This window comes from Melozone crissalis, unplaced genomic scaffold (genome assembly GCF_028551555.1).
Source record: "Melozone crissalis strain CALT ecotype California unplaced genomic scaffold, PUWL_Pcris_2 ptg000013l_1, whole genome shotgun sequence".
In the NCBI taxonomy this organism is placed as follows: domain Eukaryota; kingdom Metazoa; phylum Chordata; class Aves; order Passeriformes; family Passerellidae; genus Melozone; species Melozone crissalis.
In genome coordinates this window covers 32,352,590-32,370,213 of record NW_026535791.1, presented here as the reverse complement: position 1 = coordinate 32,370,213, position 17,624 = coordinate 32,352,590, and positions in this window count along the sequence as shown.

The following is a 17,624-nucleotide window of genomic DNA, read 5'->3' as shown; positions in this document are numbered from 1 at the left end:
CATACAGAACATATGCCAACCGTCAATTTCTTGCAAAGCATGAATTCCAATTCTCTTTCCCTGGAGTATGTTTTTAAAGAACACCCACTAGTCAGAGGCTTGTCAGAGGATGAAAATTGACACCTGCTCAATACTCTTCATTGCCTTACAGAGTTTATGTGCTGAAGAGTGTCCTAGGCATACAATGCATTGTAAACAAACTTTAAAGTAGCAATAATGGAATGGCACAGTTTAATAATCTTAAATTCATTACATTAAAGACAAATTTTCCAAGAATCCCTGAAGAGCAGGACAATATGAGGTTCTCCAGAGCTTTTTCAATTGAGCAAGATTATTTACATCCCACCTCCTGATCCCATACAAAAGTACACCTACACTCACAAACAGACACATAAACACATAAAAAGTGCTGACATCTACAAGCACTGGCTATGTAACTCGTATGCTGAAACTGAAATGGTACCTTATCTGGCCAAATAATTTTAAACTGAAAGTGCCAACATTTGTGTTGAGAGGAACTTCACCTCAGTTTACACAGGATTCTTCAAAAGCAACACTACTTTGTCTGTAAGTGCAGACTGAAAGGTGTAAGGCTAAAAGTGGGCAAACAAAAGGGAATTACTGGAAGAAATGTAGAAGCCTAAGTAAAGCTTTTAGCAGGGAATGTCTTGCTGGAGAGGAACTCCCTTATAAACCTCTCTGGATAACATCTGTGTAACTTTTAGAACTAGCAAAAAAAAAGGTTTGGTTGTTCATTTACTTGTCCTAAGATAATAAAGGGAAATAGAAATGAAAAAAATTTCATTTCATCCTGTTCAGGCAAAGTCATATATATGTGTGTGTGAGCGTGTGTGTGTGTCTGTGTATGTTGACATGTGTTTGGATTAAAGTGCTTTAAATTCTGAAAAAATAGGTATGAAAGTATAATTAGATTTCCCTTCTTCACTTGTGTAGAGCAGATACAACATTTACTTTAAGGTCTATGCTCTGCACTTTTTATGCATTAATCATGCAGTCATATTTTATCAAAAAAATAATTTATATGTTTTGCTATATGTTTTATGTTCCATTTGATAGTTCCCACATTTTAAAAACAATTATTTAGAGCAATTATTTATTGGGAAGCAGACTTGTAATTATTGACTAAATTAAACCAACTATAAGATAATTTATAATTATGCTAAAAGAACTCTTATGAATATTAGCATACTATTACAAGCATATTTGCATTAAAAAAACCCAAAACAACCTTGTTTAGCTGAGGTAGAGATTATTTTTCTCAGCAGGAACAAAACTACCATACTGGTATATCCTTTTTCTTGATTTCATTAGGAAATTCATATTTCAAGGACGCAGCAGAAGTCTACTTTATTCAAACACAAGACTGAGATTTAAAAATCACAACAGTCAAGAAACATTGTTTTGTCAGTGTAATTGTTTTATTGTATCAATTTAAAACATAATGCTGTTCAAGGTACCTTACTATATATTCACCTCAAGAATATTACTGAGGCAAAGGTCAAATTTTTCAGCTTTCTGTGTAAATTTTTTGCTGTCACCTTATTCCTCTGGAAGTGCACCTTTTACCATAAACAAGTTGACAAGTTTTATATTGTCTCTTGTAAACCAAGATTATGAGATATTTTAGTACAATCTGAGGAACGTAAGGATTAATGTAGAAGCAGACTCCATTTCACACATGAGACTAAACTTCTCCTACAGGTTTGTAACAAGAGTTTCTGTTTCATAGCTCTGGTAAATGCTATAGTTAAAATTTGAGAATATATATATGTGCTACTTACTTCATTTGGTAACATTCTTTTACATAATCAAATATTTATATATAGTACACAATAGGCTGGCTACTACAGCTGTGATTGATTTAATCAGAAGCTGCAAAGCCTCCAACAAAATAATTTTGAGAGCAACTAAAAAAAAATTGAGCTGACATCAGAATAGGATCACTTTGTATTAAATTCTCTATTAAAAATTTCAAAGAGCAGTCAACTTACATCTGAGCTATGCACAATGCAGAAACCAAGACAGAAGGTGTACCCACTACTAAGTGATGCCGTGTCAGTTGTAGAATGTAGCAAACCTGAGACTCCTCTGCTAAGAATAAATCTGTCTACAAGTTTGGATGCTGAAAAAAATTTGGGTCCTTCAATCAAAGAAAATTAATCAGAAGGCAAAGACTGTTACAGCCAACTCAACATGAAGTTGCCTTAAGTTCACTGCTGTGCAGTAGTGCACAGCTAAATTCCTATATCTATATTCCCCTTTCCATAGCCAGACTACTCTACTGTTTCCCATGGGTTGTTCCCAAGAGATTCTTTACATAGAATACTTTAGCAGATAGCACCCTGGGTAACAAACTCTTGTACAGCATTAAATCCAGGGAAATCATGTTCTGATATTTCATTGATCCAAAGAATTTCTCCCTGAGGGCTATCAAACCAGTTGTCTGGCTTCTCTATCAGAAAAGTTTCTATTGCCTTCTTTCAACAGGATAAGGTAAAAACAGCTCATATGCCTGTCTGTCATAAATTATATTTAATTCTTTCCCCAGCAGGATCAACACCTGCTCACAGTGTGAGTCTTTCAGAAAAACACAGTTGTCTTGTTTTAGTGGCAAACAAAGATTATGAGCTTGGATGTGAGTCAATAAAGGAGATTGTAAACGTTTGCATTTTTGGAAGAAAGGAGAAAAGCTGACCTTCTTTTAGAGTGCCATGGTGTGGGTGGTGGAAAATAAAGTTTTATTTCAAAATTATTTTTAGAAATAAAATTTATCAGAAAAACCTCCATAATTTTAGTTTTTAATACTTTTGTGCTTTTACTTACCTAGAACTTGTAGAGCAAAGCAGACACAAAGTACTTCTATGACAAAAATAGTTGAAGTGTGAAGGACTGGTTTTTTTAAATTCAAATCCTTCTGTTTACGCTTGCACTCCGTATTTTATACTAATCTAAGGATTCTGTTTGCAAAGACATTTTACTTTTGCTTTTATTTAATATGTCTTCTATAAGGTTTCTACAAAAAACTAGCTGATACTCTTTCTTCAAAAGCAATTTTATGTTGCCTAGTTAAAATTGCAGTATATGCTGCTTTTCCTTCTCTCTACAGTCTTTTTTTTTCTGTAGAAATATAAGAACACCTCATAGCCTCTGTTTCACTAATAAATGATTTTTAAAAAAATCTGGACTAAGTTAATATGATTTCATTTACTGGTGTTTGCAGTATTTTACTACAGGAGACATAGCTCAAAGTCCCACATTATTATTTGGGTGTCTAAATTTGAAAGGTTTGGGGTTCCTTAGTTCAAAAGAAATTAATTCTTCCTTGAAATGCCCTCTTCATTGGCAGGTCTAACTTTAAAGGCCTCTAGATTCTACATTTAAAAGAGCAAAGTTCCTGAACTTTCACATTTCCATTTTGAAAGTTTTTAAATTGTAATGTTGGCAGACCAGCATGAAAACTGGCGTACATCAAAGCATAGTCATTACTTACTCACTAAGAATTTTCTTACTTAATTTTTCTCCTAATGCATCTGAGCCCTTAAAATGTAGCTAAGCTATTTAAAATGCTTCAGAAGCAGCACAGTGTCTGTTTGTCTTTCAGGATTTAATTGAGATTATACCAGGTTATATGCAGGATTGACTCACAACACACAGAAAAAACCCCAAAACGATCCATGCAAAATCAAATTTTAGGCTTAAAAAACCAGCTCTAAATCAGCTGCTAGTTACATATTCATTCTCTAATGAAAAGCAAAAGCCATGAAAACTCAATGTTATGGAGCAAAACACAGAAAATAATTGTTTGAAATCAACAAGCTTTCTTTGAACTCTTTTACATAGAAAGAAAAATGTTTTCTTATAATTTGACTGTGAAAATATGCGTTTTTAAAAATTATTTTCCAGCAAGTTTAACACTTGAAGTTGAAGCTTTTGTAGTGCCTACCGTGAGGTTATATTTCACACTCATGATGTGAATTGTCTGAGCTGGATTTTTTTCTACTTACTGTGAAACTGTACAGAATGAGTGCCTGAATCTCTTTCACTGACTACGAATGAGCATAGAATGCTGAAGAAATGCCCATAGATTATCTCCACCCAGTGTATAAAAAAATAGTTTATTTGCAAAATATGTCTTTTGTAACCTCATCTATTCCCACCTGCTGCTTTTAACAGACCTAGTCTTTTTTATGTAATTATCATCCAGTTGAAGGGTTTAATGTTTCTCTGAGGAATACAGTTGACTGGTTTCCTACTTTTTTCCTCTCCTTAACCAATCTCCTTAGAGGATTAAAAACATTTTCCTTAAAGCACAGTTACCACTATGATCTGTGAAGTAATGGTAACTTTAAACATGGTTGCTCACGATTTTTCCCTTGCAAACCCCATTACAAGTACAATAAACTCTTTTTCTAAGATATTGGTTTTCAAAGGTTTAGCTAAAATGCCTACAATTATTGCTGCTAGAATAAAGTTTCTTAACAAGTCTGAATGATCAGAAAGATATAAAAAACCATTAGAAGGACATCCTTGGCTTGTGTTGGTAAATCCAATGTTAACCACTGACAAATGACAGGGGTGTTTTAACAACGGGCTACAACTATTGTCACCTCTCAGAGAGCAACCTCACAGTTACAACTGATAACAGGAAATGTTTGTGGCACCATGAGTGAAAACACATATTCATGAGAAAAACATTGTATTAAAGCAAAGAAGTACCTTTTTCCTGGTATCAGGTTAGGGAATCAACATACTACAGGTTAAAGGCGTAGCTAACATGGGTACTTAGCAAACAAAGGTTATTGGCAGTTACATTTCTGAACTGCAGCCTGCTACAAAGAATCTCAAAAGCATTTAGTCACTATGTCCTGAGGGCCAGCTTAGTTGTAAAATCACATTTGGGATCAAGATGGAATTTTCATATCTACAAAGACTCCTGGACAGTTTTTCATTCTTTTCTGTGAGGCGCAGCTCACTCCCAGGGATCATGTCAGATCATGAACTTTCTGCTTTGGAAAACTTCAGGCCTTGTTTTTGAGTCATCTATTCTGTGGAGAATACTGGCTTGTGTTTTGACTCATTTGTACTTCAGACATTTATGTTGCTACAGGCCATTGAAGCATTCTGCAGCCAGTGTTAAGTAGGGTCAGGTACAAAGGCAATTCTGCAGACTTCTGATAGAAGACCTTTTTGCGTTGGTCTGTTACTGAGACAGGCTGGTTTCTGTGCCCATGTCTATACTGAAAAATAGACTAAAAAGCATCTGCTGCAGACTCTCACACTCATGCAGTTCATGGCTAGTTGAAAGTTAATTAATTTAGGATAGTAATATTTTTCAGGTACTATTATGAGGTGCAGCTTGTATTTATCCAAAAAAAGTGGACTGCTACCTACATGAAATAGTGTCTTCTAATTAGCCATTGCCTAAACACCCTCAACATCAATAATGCAAACTGCATATGGGGAGAACACAGGGGTGCAGATGATAGGATATAATCTACTTTTTTCTTTCCTCAAGATAAGTAGAAAGCAATATACTTAAATAGCTAATTTTCATTCAGGGATATGTTTCTTCTGTTTTTTTAACCAACGTCAGTTATCTTTTCTCACCACCTGTCTCAATTTGGAATTGACAAATATTTCTTGGACTGTTTCAACAGCATAGTTATAAGATCATGTCAATCCTGTTACAGCCACTGCTCTCATGTTAATATGCTTATGCTATATTAGCATATATTATGCTAATATAACTAAAGATGTCTTTACTCTGATCATACTATGGACTTTCATCTTTCTTTTTGATTTGAAGAGAGCAAAAAAAGTCAACAAACAAGTCAAACAAGTGGTCAGTAATAGGTAGCTGTTGTTTTGCATCAGTTCAGCCAACTAGAAGCCTCAGCCAGCAAGTCTCATTCTATATTGACACCAAGGAAATAAGAGCTTATCCAGTAATATCAGGAAAAGGTGTGGGGCTGAAATTTTTTCCAAAGGCATTATAGATTCTTTACCAGTAACTTCCCACAGTCAGATTCTTGACAGCAAGTTGGCAAAGAGCTGTTGTGATGGGTCAGTGACTTGTGGGACTGAGCCTTGGTGTCACGTCACTGACTCACAGCTCACAAGGGTCTTAAAACTCCTTTTGCAGCAGAACCACACAAGAAATTCAAAGCGAGCTTCTCTCCCCTTTTTGTTCAGCGTTTTCCTGTTCAGTTCCTCTGATAATTGTCCATAACTTACAAGTGAGCCTAATTTGTTTGTAGCCTTTAATGCAGCCTTTTAAGCATACCGTAACAAATGAGTGAGCAGGAAAAAGGAAGGTAGCATGACAACTCCTGTTCACACAAAGTAATTTCAAAGGCTTCATTTTTTTAAAAAGAAAGATGTAAGCCATGGCAGGACTATTAATTACTAGGTCTCTTGCCTAAGTTTTTTGACTGAAGCCAAGTAACAACATTTTTGTCTTGCCAGGAGTTTTGATGGATGAGTATCATGTAAACAAATGACTCATTGGTCTCACGTTGTGGAGGGACAGAATGAGACTGTCAGATTACTTTATAGGTAATGGGAAGACAGAGACCCTTATGGAGCAAATTAACGCCTTTGCCCTCCAGGGTATACATTTAAATGAATCAGACATTGCTAAAAATATGTCTTTGAAACAATGTAAAAACTTAATTGTGATTACTTCAGATATAGCTGGGATATGGATGTCAGAGCTTGATATGCTATGTAATATTGATTTGATTGTCCTTTTAGAGTTTTAAGAGGATGGAGAGAATGTTGTAATAAATGAAATTTTATGCATTTTGGAAGATTGTCTATTGTCCTTAAGCCATTAAGCCCATGATGGGATTGAAAAAGGAACCTCTTAAACAGGCATATATATCTGTAAATTACTGTGACATTTGAAGGTAGAATGTTAGCTGAGCTCATTACATTTTTGACACTGATGTCTTAGAAGGACTTCAGTCTGTTGAGAGAGCTACAGCAGTTTCTGTGAGCAAAAAGCAATTAGCTAAAAAACTCAGTCCTGATTTTAACAATACTAACATATTTCTGAGGAGTGTAGCACCCCTCAGATAAGTGACACAGATTTGTAGAGAATTTATATGAAAAAATAACTTAGCAGCTTCTAAAAGGGCACAATACATTGAGGTTGCTTAAAACAGTATTGGGGGAAGAAAAGAAGAGTGGAATTAGGGAGTTACTTTACATTATTTGAATTGTAAAAAAGAATTTATTCCAGGCGAGAGACATAGAATTAAATAATTTGTGGCAAAACAATCTTTCACGTACCTAAATACCGGAGTAGCAGTTTTGTATTCATGGAACTCTGAGCTAAGACCTTTTTATCATGGCACCCATTTGGCAGGTCTCAAGCATTTACTGAAAATGCCAAGAGAATTAAGTACAAATGCAGAACTGGTCACTGTTGAGTAAGATGTTACCATGAAAATGAGTCAGCATTATCTTATGAAAAGAGAAATTACCTACAATTTTGAGATGGCAGGCCTCTGCAGACATTTAGGATTAAAAGAGAATAGTTTTCCTTCTTTAGGTGAGATGGTCATTTTATTTACATAGATGTCAATCCATGGAAGTGCCACTAAAATAAATTAGGTAATGTTATTAACACTGGAAGCAGAATATTTTTTGTTTTTTTCTGGAAATAAACATAATGGATAAAAATTACTTGTGTAAAGCCTGATACTTTTAGAGTTGAAAAACAAGTAAACACATTAGCAGCACTGTAAGGAAATTAATAGACTGGGGGAAACCAAAGAGTCTAAATCACATAGAATTTAAATGCATTCTAAAAATATTTTCTCCCCTTTGTTCTTTTTTTGCAGGGACTTCTGTTCCAACTGGACAAGAATTTATCCCTCACTTCCTCAGTAATGCTTCATGCCATGCTTTTTTCTATCATTTTCTACATTTTGTTCTTTTTTGGTCTATTTTCTTAATGAGAACAGGAACATTTTTTCTCTAAAAAAAAGTGTCTATTCTTCCAATCATTGCACGGTAGGCAAAGACCTAAGAAGATACATCATTAAGCAGAGTACAATAAGAACTATACATGTGGCATTTATTTGCTTTATCTTAGGGATAATTAGTAGGAGGCATTAATTCCTGTTCAGGAAGTCAAATGTAGACTATGGTTTTCAAATTCAGACTTAAACTAAAGAGGGACCTTCAGAGTTCCAATGTATCTGTATCACACAAATTACAAGATTTTTTTTAAGTCACAGCTTTTCAGGGATTGATTCAGGTCTTAAAAGCTCGTGTCTACACTAGGCCATAATTCCTTTTTAAGTAAACAACAAGCTTTGTATGAGAATGCAGGTATAAAAACATGACATTCTCAATAAAAAATAGAGATATGAAACCACAATATTCATCAATATTTTAAAAGTCATGTATATTCTGTCAACTTAATGACAGAATTAAAATTTAGACTAAGATATTTAGGCTTTAAAGCTTGCTTTCAGCATTATTGATAATAAAACATAATTTTTGTCATATTTCAGAGCAATTTCTGTTCAGAGGTTTGGAATGCATGAAGATCAAAATACAAAGAGAGATACTCTAGACTGAATATTGCCTCTGTGTATCTATTTAGGAGAACTCACAATACTATCACTTGAGATGAAACAATTCACAATCAACAATACAATACTGCCATGCCTAAAAGCAGTAATAGACATCCCACCAAACAACAGTGTGTTCCTCTTCTCCGTGTTATTTATGAATGTTTATAATTAATTACAATAAAAGCATAATTGATAATAAAGAATGGTGTTTCCATTTTTTCACTTTATCGATTGTCTCTAAAAGCTCTTTGGATATGTGGCTATATAGCCCAGCTATGTAGGAGGCTCAGGAAATGCAGGATATGGCTTTCAACCCACTCCCTGGATAAATCTCCCTCTCTCTTTCCTGGAGTAATAATAAAGGTTCTCCGTTCAGTGGAAATTACTGAGTATGTTATTTTATTTGTCATTCAAATGTATTTCAGTTTTTCTTCAGATTTTAGCTATGCCTTTCTTGGTTTGAGAAATCTTTTCAAAATAATAAGTTTACTAGTTGTTAAAATACATTAAACAGATGTTGGTTCAATAAATAGCTTTTGGGGTGTGTTTTATAACTCCTGTGGTTTTATTTATTCAAAATTAGAATTTACTCTGCAAGTCCAATCCTAGCATAAGCTATTGTTTTTACAAGTATAGCATTGAAAATTTTGTTTAAGTCCTTTCTGTAAGTGCAATAGGCATAGAATATCGTAGGAATTAAAGGAAAAACCTTCTTCAAAGAGAATATAATAGAAAATTACTGTAGTCTACCCTATTCTCTTTAGTGCCCATATGGAAATAGATCAACTTTCACATACATCCAGCAGGGGTTATAATCACACCTTTTTTTATTCAACCAGTTTGATGGAATAAAAAACCCCATTAATTTCAACTTGTCACAACCCAAAGGCTGACCCATGCTTTTGGCACATGGGATTCCTGACATGAGTCCCCAGAATTATGCAATACAGAAAGACATGGAGCCTTTTTCCTGTTAGTTTCTCCACTTGGTTACAGACAGCCTCCCTGCCTCTCCCATGTTTACATGTGTCTTTGAAAAGGGGCAGTTCAATGATCTCATGAGGCACAGAGGTGAGGCTGATTTACTTTGGCATCTTAAATACATAAAACCTGTAACTTTGGCATCATATAGTATTATTTAGGTAATCTGGGTGAAGTCTGTTCCGTTTAAGACTCAGAGAACATAATTTTTTTATTCTTTCTCTGTCTTGAATATTTAAATACTACATTTATTCCTGGATTTTTCAAAGTAAAAGTGACATTCTCTTTCATCATTACCTCTTCCTGACTTCTATTTCTCCTTTCTGCAGACTTGTTATTTTCCAGTCCTCCTTCATGTCTTGAGAGAAACACTAAGTCTATGAAAATTCATTCTTATCTCCCTTGGTTAATCTATCTTATATAAAAGTTACCGTCTGAACCAGCTTCCCATATAATTTCTGTCAGCGGGGCATTGAAGTGTAGTGTCTATTATTCCACTTTCCACACTATTTATAGAAACACATTATGGCACCTTCCCCCACCATCCCTCCCCTCCCATATCTGGCATGCATAGTGATATAAACGTCTTTGCTTCATGGCCACGTGTCAGCTTCTCCTTCTGATACCAGAGGCTGCTTTTATCAGCACTTCCTCTTGCAGACTAAGTGATCAGCCAGAAGACTAAAGGATTTTGTATTAAAGCAGTGATGTGATAAATGGGTTTGGCCTCAAAAAGACCTATTCATCTCATACACTTACTGGAATTTGAAGATTGGCTCATAAGCTGCAATTCCAGACCAATTATTTTAAAAGAACATTAGAACAAATGTAAGTATTCTTTTCATGAAAAGTGATATAAAAGTGGCCATGAGGAAAAAATTATCATTTTGACATGAAAGAATAAAGAATACATGGCAAATGCAGCTGTGATCTCTGCTGGCAGTAATTTCCTTTGCTGAGAAACATGGCAGCATCAGGTGATTTGTAACTTGAACCATCAATATGGAGGAAGTACAACTCATCATGACACTAGAACCTCATGAAAATGAAAAAGGATTATATATAAGCATGATTTTTTTTGTCTCAGTTATATTAATCAGTCTTTAAAATCACTATACGATGCATTGAGACTTGGTCTTATCTTAGGCAGGTACTATACCCCTGTGGCAGTATGACAGAATTTTTATGTTTGGGTAGGGGTTACATTTCACCAAAAACAGAAAGTTTTAGCTACATGTGTGGCTATCACTTATGAGAACAGAACTGGGTGTAAAAAGGAAGTGAAAACTTTCTCTTAAATCCATTTGGTATTTTGCTCTTCTAGTGTTTAACTCCTGCAGTGCATTTTCTAATCATCCAAATCCAGTTTGTTACATCAGGCTTTACAAGGAAAATATTTTGTTTTGAAGGATTAGGAAGGAAGACAGCAACAGACAATAGGAAGTTGTCCTTTTTTTTTTTCCAGCATAATTTAAAATCTAATCTTAACAAAATCTAATTTTAAAAAACAACCCTTTCACTTTGCACAGCTGAAAAATACAGGCAGTGGACTGAAAAATGAGAGCTGGCAGGACATTCACTATTAAACCTGCCAGCTAGCAGAAACCTTTAGCCTAGCAATTAAGCTGAACTATGACAAAAGCATAGATCAGATTGTTTGCACTTAACTCATAGAGGACAAGTTATTATCTACCATTTCAATTCCAATATAATACAAATAATTCATCTAATGAGAAATGATAAATGAAACAACACAGTTCTGTTTCCTGTTGAAACCATAATTTTAAAAATCTCTAAGAAATCATTAAAAATAAAATAATGCAGCCAAATTGGATTTTGCAGTGTTTAATCTCTGAAACATTAATGGCAAATCAAAGAACTCAAAACCAAATAAGCTTCAGGCTCCATATTAAACTGCATTTTAGGTGCAAGCTGTGACAAAATGGACAAATAAGCAGTCTCATTTGAAGAAATGACACCTCCTATAATTTCATGTACATAAAATAGAGGACAGATTTTATTATCGCTTGTAAATATAATATACATATATAATTAATTATTATATAATAAATATATATTACTAAAAATCAAGTATTACCTACTTATCTATGAATATGAACAGTAAAAAGTATATAATATCAAAATTACACATTTCAGCACAGAAGAATCACTAATTTTTTAGCTCTGGGTAATGCTAGTCACATTACAGGGTAAAATAACCTGGGAAAATGCAGACTAAGAAAAAAATCTGAAGGGATGCCTGAGGAAGGAAGATTGGAATTTTGCTACAGAAGCAATTGCTCTACAGGGTAAGTTTTAATGGGTCAAACATGATATATTAACTGAATTCTGAAGATTTTCACTCCATAAAGAAGATAAAAGAAGACAGACATTGCAAGGCCTTGGGTAAAGAAGGATCTTCCAATGGCAGAAGGGAAGATGCTATTTAGAGGCAAAAAAATAAATCTATACATACAAATGTGCTAAGATTTACCACATTTATCTGTATTTAGAATGTGAAATGTTTTATGTCATCTAACAATTGTCTACAAAATTATGAGATTTTGTTACTGTCTATAATGAAGAAAATTGAAATGCTTGCTGTATTGAGAAGAATAGGAAGAGCTATAGAGGAAAAGGAATCAGAGTTCAAAGACTAGAAGAATAGAAGTAGGTGGTGATTCTGAACAGTTCATTTTCTATGATGTTCCATTTAACAATGATAATGAAGTATTTTCTGTATTTCTATATAATTACTATTCATTTAATCAAAGAAAAAATTAAATTTGCATATGGATTGTAGTTAGGCTAAATGAGGGAATTTTCCACCATAGGAGGCAGAGAAAGTCCCTAAAATAAAAGAGGATTTCTTTAAAGGTCATCTGAAAAAAATGTGATTGTTGCAAGAAAAAAAATTATGTAAAGTGCATCAGTACACTGAAAAGCAATTGTGTTATATTCAGTCATTAAACCAATTAAAAAAAATCAAGTTCTCTTAGTACTAAATGATATGAATCTTTATATAGAATACATTCTGAGGATGTCTTTGCTGTTTTCCCAGCCTTGTTGTACCTTGAAATCTGTAGGCGTCCCCTGAATGATTTACACACATAGCTGCATTCTTCAATTATTTTTCTCTTTCTTAAATGAAGAGGCTCCATATTGTATCAGAAATACTTTTTTTGATGCCAAAGTGTGTGACCTCCATATCTGGATAATAAATAAGGTTTTCAACATAATCTAATAATATTGCAATCATCCAAAGTATTACTGCTTCCTTATTGTCTATCAGCAATTATATTAACTTTTAAACCATTATTTTACTAAAAATCATTGGGAAAAATATTAAATATTAAATAAGGCTGTTGAGAAACCTCTTCCTAAACAAATAAACTTGTGGTCCCATTTCATCATGATCAACTGTATCTTTCTCTTTGAGCAATCCTTGTTTTTTGTTTTACAAATCTCTACTTTCCCCAGCCTTCCTAATGATGTGGCAGTGTACCAAGATCTTTATTGATGTCTAGAGAGATTAGATCAAGAATATTTTACTACTGTGAAAAAAAATCAATTATCCTGTCTAAGAGTATAGTACCTATACTCAACATGATCTATCTTGGTTAAATGTGTGATGTATTTAATCCAGTCTCATCTAGCTGACTTAATTTTTGGTCAAGTATATTGTTCTAACTAGTTATAGCTTTTTTAAAAATTATTTAATAGTTTTATTAATTGGAGTAAAAATGTATTTTATGTGCAGTCATACAAAACTAAAATAAAAAAATGAACAAATAAACCTGCAATGATAATTAGGTGGTAAAGAAATATTTCATTACAAAGATGTTTGTATATACACTTGTATATACACCTATACACCTGTAAATTCACCAAGTATTTTCAGGACAGCAAAAAATTCAGCTTAAAAGAGTTCTTTCTTTCCTCAGAGAAAATAACTATACTATATATTGGTACCAGAAAACACAGAGCTACTATGATATCAGTTTTACTGTAATGCTTCAAAGCATGCTAATTTTCCTTTTCTTGTATTTCCCAATCTACAATTTATTAGTTTTCCTCGTGCATTGCAAAAATGGTGCAACCTGAATGATGTTGTCCTGGTTTAGGGCAGGACATGCTTAGACAAAAAGGAAAGGCGGCCATTCCACTAGTCCTTTGGAAGTTTCGCTTCTGTAAAAAAGGTCACATCTTTCACTTACTTTAAATTCACACTTAAGGATCCAATGGTATATTCCAAGTACAGTTTTCTAAATAATTATTGTTTTCTTTATTCTGCATATGATTTATAGAAGTTAGAATGAGAATAATTTGCACTTGCATTGCTCTTAATTAACTACTACAGAGGGAGATTTAACTCGGGATTATAAATCAAGTTAGTTTCTCTGTACCCATTAGCATCCTACATTAAGTCTCAGCTGCAAAACAGAACAAAATTCTTCTCACCAGCTGGGGCAGTTCTGTAATTGGTTCAATGCGCTGTAGGCACTTTTCCCAGGTTTCCAAACAGCATCCAGGGTAAAACAATACCCAGGGCAAAAATAAGACAGATATTAATCTTATACAAAAAATTTAAAATACAATCTCTAGGCCAAAGTATTATATGTATAAGAATGTGCTAATTTATTCCAGGAAATAAATTTATTCTGTAAGTAATTTTTAAAGCTTCAATTTGCCAATATTTTCAGCAGTCCCTCTTTGTTTCTCTTTTAATCTTGATTTAACTGTGTAATTGCTGAATTGGAAATTTCCAGTTCATTCTGGCTGACCTGCTGTCACCTAAGAGTTTACTAGCAATTGAATTATTGTCATAATTAAATTTCATTTCCACTGTACAATGAAGCCCAATCGAAGAATAAGGAATACCACAGAGCACATCCAAATTTCTAATACATTCTAAACATAACTTTTCATCAGTGTAGCATGTAGCTCAGCTTCTGACTAAGGAAGGAAGCTGTCTGATTTGTTACTCTTGCCCTGAAAGATGCCAGCAATATCACACTTCCATATACACTAAATTATGTATATTTATATTTATTGCTAACTGTTTGGCTTTCAAATATCACAAAACCCATTACTTTCAAATACACTATATTGTGCATATTTTTATTTCTTGATAACATTTTATTTGCATTTCAAATATGACTAAAATCGTTATTGACATCTTTGAAACAGATTAAAAAAACAACATTAATTCTCTAGGAACTTTCTGTGTTATTCATGTGATCACAGTTTACTGCACTTCATTCCTAATCCAATCATTTTGAAGAGAATTATTCTGAAAGAATGTGTTACCCATGTCATTATACAGCTTTTAATAAGTAGGTTAAACATTCTTCCAAAAATAAACTATTGAAAAGTAGGTAAGGCATATGCTTCTAGCAGTGAAAAAAATTTTTACCTTTGGGACTACTTGGCGTAAGGGATTTTTAAAACTCTGTACTAGGATATACTTGATTGATAATATTTAGAAAATTTTTATTACATGAAATTTATTTTACAAGATCTAACTACTTGATCAGAATAGAAAAATTTTTATATGAACTTTTCTGTATTCTAGTTTAGTCCTTTTAGAAATAGGTTACAACTGTAGTCAGTAGGTTGTTAATGTAAACTATGACATAATTGTAACAGATATTCTTGATTACTCTCTAAAGCTGACTGCAGCTGAATAACTGAAGAAATAGCAATTTCTCCCTCAATAGCTGAAAATGATGAATCTACTTGAACAAAAATAGTCTAAATATTTACACAAGCATATTTTTCATATAAATCAATATAATATAGAAAATATTATTTAAATATTTATTATTGGAATATATTTACAGTAACAATCTGTTCATCAAATCCAATTATATTCAGAGAAGTTTTTTTTATTATATATTTATCACTTTGTTTTCATTTTGTTTCCATGTAGTTTTTGGTTTTTTTAATTCTGGCACTGATTACCTCAGTTTGTTTCCCATTTCTAGTTTTATCTTTATATATATTAACATTTTTTATTAACTGATACATACTGCAAGATCTGGCATCTGAAAATTTGGATAATATTTCAGCAATAAGAATATACAAGCTACAATTTTCACCATTCTTTTTAAAATGATGTAGTTAATTCATTTTCATTAAACAGATGATATCTCTCATAGCTGTAGCAAAAGTTTGGGATAAAGAGCTTTTTTTATTTACTAATTTGTTTTAAAAGCTGCATGTAGCCAGAAGGTTATAAGGAAAGCCCTTTCAAATTCAGCAAATAAGAATCCAAACTATACTCAGGGGAAAGTAATGTGTTGAAGTTCCTTAGTTACAGATGGTGCATTTACTAAGTAACCCCAATTCTTTTGAACTAAAGACTGTTAGAGATTTAAATCTCAGGTGAAAGAGTTACCCACTAGGATACAAAAATAAAGTGTAGGAAACCCATTTCCACTTTCACCTAATAAAAACAATAATAGTAAGAACATGGACCTGAAAGGTGATCTACAACAATGCAGAGTAGGTAATCCCAGTATCTCAGAGAAACGTGTAGAAAATCTCACAGCAAGCTGCAGCCAGCACTGTATGGATGGGCACACCAATACTGACTCAACCAGCCTTACTCCCAGCCTGTGTCATTTCTCTCTCGGTCAAAAGAGTTCTGTTAAATCAACTTTACCATCAGCAATGGAATACCAATTTCTCAGACCAAAGTTAACTGCACTATGATTTCTGTGGGTATTAGGGACAGGGATTTGAGACTGCAGCTGGACATTGCCCTCAACAACGGCCTGGTGCAGCAAGGGATGCCCTTGTGGCAGGCATTGCTCAGGTTTCTGCTAAATCCTAAAATGTGAGTGCATGGGGATTAGACTTGGCAAAATATTTAGGCAATAAATTATGAATAGGATAAGAAATAAAAACTCCCTGGTTCCCTAATAGAAGGCATTGTTGTGGACTTGTTCCTTTCTATGGTGGTTTTTCATGGAAAAAAAAAATACAGAAACTGGAGGAAGGGAAGGGTAATCTGGAAAAACACACAAATAATAGAAGTGCTCCCACTGGGAACCAGAGGTCTTGGGTGGGGATGCAGAGTTGTCTTCCTCCTTCAGTAGTGATGAGGGGGTTTTATTGCCTCCCCAGGTATAAGCAGCTTAATCACAGTTACCAAAGAGAGCAAGGGGAGGAGAAGGCAAGCAGGTCTGTGTCTGAGGCTGTCCAAGGAATGTGGCTGGAGGAGTGCAGCTCCTGCCGCGGAGCCTGAGGGGCTGCAATGGTACCTCAGCCCCTGCTCATGTACCCTGCTGGCATTACACGATCTGGTTGTTTGCATATTCTGAGTAAGAGGCACAGGAGAAATACCAAGAAGATATTCTCAAGAGGTCAAAACAACATAAAAGGCTTTACTGAGAACTTTAGGAAAATCAGAAACCTGTGGCAAATTCACTCATATAACATTTCTCAAAGTATCAATTTAGAAAACTTTAAGCCCATTTGATTTTAAGTTATTCAAAAATTCCATGAAATCATTCATTTAAAAATTTAGCTGTGGTGGCTAAGTGAAAAGGCTACATAAAATCAAGTTTTATGAAGAAAGCCTGTCTGGATTACTGATTTTCTCTTTACAACATAACTGAGACACTCTGTTCACTCTTTAGACCACTGAGATATACTGAATATTCATTAGACTATGATATATGCAAGGGTATTTAGAATATTTCTGCCCCTGGAGACAGTATCGAGATTAGAAAACTCTAGCATGTTTTAGCAATTCCCCTCAAATTTACATTTTGTACTTATTGAGAGACTCATCTATTAATTCAAGGCAAAACTGTTTAGTGTAGTCACTAGCTTTTCATGTTTCTGCTCCAATGTGAAACAAAAGAGCTGAAATTGATAGAATTTACAACATTGTACACTTTAAACTAGAAATAGGTTTTTTTTTTTGCTCTGACTGCACACTGCTAATAAAGGACAATGTTGCTCAACAGGAAAACTAAATTAATTTTGTGTATAGTATATTAATCAACACAGGAGATTCTTTTA